The sequence below is a fragment of the Adiantum capillus-veneris genome, chromosome 2 (assembly GCF_014529385.1).
Source record: "Adiantum capillus-veneris isolate H3 chromosome 2, ASM1452938v2, whole genome shotgun sequence".
Classification (NCBI taxonomy): domain Eukaryota; kingdom Viridiplantae; phylum Streptophyta; class Polypodiopsida; order Polypodiales; family Pteridaceae; genus Adiantum; species Adiantum capillus-veneris.
The window spans coordinates 105,662,893-105,667,758 of NC_140932.1; positions in this window are offsets into that span (position 1 = coordinate 105,662,893).

Below are 4,866 nucleotides of genomic sequence, written 5' to 3' on the forward strand. Positions count from 1 at the left end.
AAGACCTTCAAAAATAGCCAAGATTTGTTGGAGTTGCCTCCCGTGGTCCGTCTTTGCTATCTATTGAGGTCCGCTCTTGCCTGGTTTGAGATTCACCTTTGAATTTTGAGTCAACCGGAAGGCAAGAGCAAGAAATCTAGCATAAAGACCTTCAAAACTAGTCAAGATTTGTTAGAGTTGCCTCCCGTCATCTGCCTTTGCTATCTATTGAGGTCCGCTCTTGCCTTGGGCTTGCACGCCTTCTATCTTGGATTCGCCTGATTAAAATTTTCCAAATACATCAATTCTCGATTTTGTTGATTCTCACTTTTGTAGATGTCGATGCCAATTCATGATTCTCGATTGTGGATTCCGTTGGTCGTCGCTTTGTTGATTGATGATTGTAAGACCAATGCTTATTCCTCCCTCTCCTCTCTCTCTTATGCTGTGTGAGAGCCCTCCCCCCCCCCCCCCCCCCCCACCTCTCCCTCTCTCTCTCTCTCTCTCTCTCTCTTTGAATTCTGAGTCAACCTAAAGGCAAGAGCAAGAAATCTAGCATAAAGACCTTCAAAAATAGCCAAGATTTGTCAAAGTTGATTCTTGTCATCCACTTTTTTATCTGTCGAGGTCCACACTTGTCTAGTTTGAGATTCACCTTTGAATTCTGAGTCAACCTGAAGGCAAGAGCAAGAAATTTAGCATAAAGACCTTCAAAAATAGTCAAGATTTACCAAAGTTGCCTCTCATCGTCCGCCTTTGCTATGTATTGAGGTCCACTCTTGCCTTGGGCTTGCACGCCTTCTGCTTTGGATTCGTCGGATCAAATTTTTCCAATTATGTCAATTATTGATCTTGTAGATGTTAATTTCGATTCCTGATTCTCGATTGTGGATTCTGTTGATCATCACTTTGTCGATTGTTGATTGTAAGACCAATGCTTATTCTCCCTTCCCTCTCTCTCTTGTGCAAGTGTGAGAGTCCTCTCCCCTCTCTCTCTCTCTCTCACACACACACACACACACAGATGAATCACATGGACCATTCTCTATTTCTCAGCACACACAAAATCTTGCAATCAATAATGTCACAATCTCTCTCTCTCTCTCTCTCTCTCTCTCTCTCTCTCTCTCATACACACATACATACATACAAAACACGGATACATGCTGACGGGAGCAAAGCGAACCCCGAACCCCGATGGCCTCTAAATCACCGGGACCGAATGGCGCGCCTCGAGCTTGTCATGGTAAAGCAAACAGGGGGCACCACCTAGCTTCAGCGGCTAGGACGCAAACAACACACCACCATAACAAAGTTTTCATCCAAGAGAGATGGATGCTTGGGAGTAATGATGAAAAGGAAAGGGAATGAGATCAAGTGAGAGAGAGAGAGAGAGAGAGAGAGAGAGGGAGGGGTATAGCGGCTTAGTACTTAGGCATCACAAAAGGATAGCGAATCCGCACACCCTTCACACATACACAAGCTCACTCCAAAACACAAGACTAGGTGGCGATTCCGCACACCTCACATGGGCAAAACATTGCAAGAAAACATACTCACAAAACCTCAAGCTTTATTTAGAGAATTAGGCGATGAAATGGGGAGCATAGGGTAGGGAATGAGAAGGGAGAGAGTGGTAGAGCACATGGCGGATAGGTGGGAGTTGATGGCGAAGACTCGCACGAGGATTATGGCCATCATCCTTCATTTAGTTGCCCTTCATCTTCCATAGCCAAGGGTGTAGAGGTCATGCTCAAGACAAGCATGGTGATTGCGGTGATGGTGATGGTGTGTGTGTGTGTGTGTGTGCACTAGGCACACACAGTGCATAGTTTGTTCTTTGGTGATGTTGTGTGTGTTTAGTGTGATGGTGACCCCTCTTTATATAGGGGAGGAGGGGGGAAATTTCTAGAATTTAGAAATGAAGAAATCATGATCTACATAGGCCATGTGACTGTGGGCCCCACTTGTCTGGCTGTGTGTATATGTGCCAGAACAGCAGTCTCATGAGAGAGAGACTAAGAGAGAGAGATGGGTTGATGAAAAAAAGTGAGAGGTGACATGGAGAATAAAGTAATTACAAGAGGGGAGTGTGTTCAGAGGTGAATCTGTGTGCAGATGTGTGTGAACACAAGAAAAAACAGGTAACCACTGGGTGGGGATGGGTCTGTGGGCACCTTTTTCAGTGAAACTGAGTGTGTGTGAGTGTGGGGAGGTTATTTAGCTACAAGACAAGAGACATGGCGCCCTTTAGAGAGAGGGGGGGGGTATTTAGGTCATGGATATGATAGGAGAGAGAAAGAGGGGGTGGGGTATATTATTTTGGAAGATAGGGTAAGTTGCATGTGAGTTAGGGTGCATTATTGGTGAGTTATAATGCATTATTGGTGAGAGGTGGGGTAGCTTGAGGGGAGAGAAAGGAGAAAGGACAAGGGGAAGAGAGAGGGGGTTGACCTTTTGAGTGGAGGAGAGGGAAAGGGACACACGACGGGGCAACAATGAAGAAAAACGAGGCAAGGTGGGGATGGGCTGCCCCGCAGGCATGAGGTGGCCTATTTTACCTTTCTTATATATTTACATAATCATACTTTATTTTTTTTCTTACTTTTTTCCAATGCCTTTTATCACTCCCTCCCTAAGAGGAGGTTTTCATGGGGTGGGGACGAGAGAAGAGGGGTATGGGAGCTTGGCTTGTGAAAAGCCCCCATCAATGCATGCAACTATTGAGCTTTGAGCATTAAGGTTGAAGATCATTTACGACATGGAAGGTTCGTGCAAGCCTACAAAGGGAGGTTCATTAGGGCATGGTCACGCGAAGCTTAGTTGTCTGTAAGCCTTGACAATGTTAACTAAGCCAGGAACGGCAGTTCAAAATGTCACGGGGAGCAGCAAGTAATATATATATATATATATATATATATATATAAATATAAGAGAGAGAGAGAGAGAGGAACTGGCCGGCAAGAAACCGGCATAGTTTGAAAATTATGATGTTTTAGGTATAGTAAGCCGGCAAAAAGCTATACACTATCGAAAAGTGTCAGCTAATGTAACGGGCAACTAAGCGTCGTATGACCATAGACTTAGATAACACATGGAGAGAAGTTCTTTGTGGCCTTCAAAATGCAAAGTAAACCCACCCTTCAAATGGCTCAATAAAGCAAAAGTAGTCTCGGTGGTACTAAGTTTTTTACTTTACATTTCTAAGACTCAAAAGTTTTCTCATTTTCTACCTTTCACTTTTACATTTTTTAAGGTTTTCTTTTAAATGCAGCAAAGTGTGACAAGTGGATGCCTTCTCCTTGTTCAAATTTTTTTAGCTCCACTATATATAGTATAGATTTAAGAAAGCATGAAAGTAAATATCTTTCAAGAATGAGTAATAGCAACATAACCTTACTTTAGTGTGTATATTGTAAGGTCTTCTCTCTTTGCTTTGAAAGAGTAACGACGAAGTGTATTGACGTAGCCGGCTCTTTCCTGCTTCACTTCGCTTGCAGACCACCGATTTGGCCATTGGAAGAATGGGAAGTTAAGAAAGATTCAAGCTATGAAAAGCTTGAAGGTTAGGAGAGAGAAGATGAAGAGTGTAATTATAAATTTGATTCTGATAATGGACATGGTTTCTCTTGGAGAGAGAGGTGTGTGTGAAAGAGGATTAGCTTTGGCTTTCACAAGTTCACTCTTATATAAGGGGTATGAGCCTCCCGAGAACGGCCACGGGAGGGGACCCCCCACCTAGACACTGTAGCCTCACTCCACGTACTCGCGCACCGTGGGGACTCCACGCAAGGTTCCCCGGGCACGCTATGACCCTTCGTCAGTGCGGCGGAGCCTGAGGCTACGTGGGGCTAGGGACCCGGAACGCAAGACCCGCGAAGACCCGCGAAACGCAAACGGCCGTCGACCCATGGAACGCAATCACGCCCGAGCCGGTCCCGTCTGAGCCGGGCCCCTGTGAAGGCAACTTGACCCGAGCCGGTCCCGTCCGAGCCTGGCCCTCCTGAGCCGGTGCCGTCCGTGCCAGGACCCCTTGAAGAAACACCCCGACCCGAGCCGGTCCCGTCCGAGCCGGGCCCTTGAAGTCCCCTCCCCGACGCGCCCAGATTCTGGGGCGTCACACTTGGTATCAGAGCAAAGGAAAACGGTCCCTCCCCGACGCGCCCACATTCTGGGGCGTCACACTTGGTATCAGAGCTCCAGAAACGAGCTCCTGGAAACGAGCCGAAGACTGACGTGCCCGACGCGCACGATCCTCACGACAACTCCAACCGCAATGGCCCGGGTCGTCAAAATCTTGGTGAAGAGAGCTCCAGAAAGCAACCTCACGCCCTCCGTCCCCGTGACGCGTCCCTGAACACCGGGCCGTCACCCGTGACCCGCGCCGGCCCCGATCCGAGCCGGGCACCTCCATGATAAAAAGGAAAGATGCGAGCCAGACAGGGCTCTTCGTGACGCGTCCAACCCGCGGGCCGTCACCCGTGACCCGTGCCGGCCCTGATCAGAGCCGGCACCTCCAACACACAAAAAAAGCAAAGATTCGAGCCAGACAGGGCTCTCTACATGAGAAAAAGGCAAGATGCGAGCCAGACAGGGCTCTCTACATGAGAAAAAGGCAAGATGCGAGCCAGACAGGGCTCTTTATAACAAAAACAGAGAAAGACCAAAAACGCGATGAACCAAGCCAACGGTGTTCGTCGCAACCCCGGCCACTTTTGTGGCCCATGCTGAGCTGAAGACCCATTCAAGTCTACAAAGAGACCACAGGGCCCCGAGCTTGCCCTCCAAATGACGTCCAAACAGGGACCAACTCGCAAGTGCTGCATTGCGACGGAACGCTCTTTCAGATTCGGCTTTCAAGAAGCCTCCGCGCGGGCCAACGCAGCA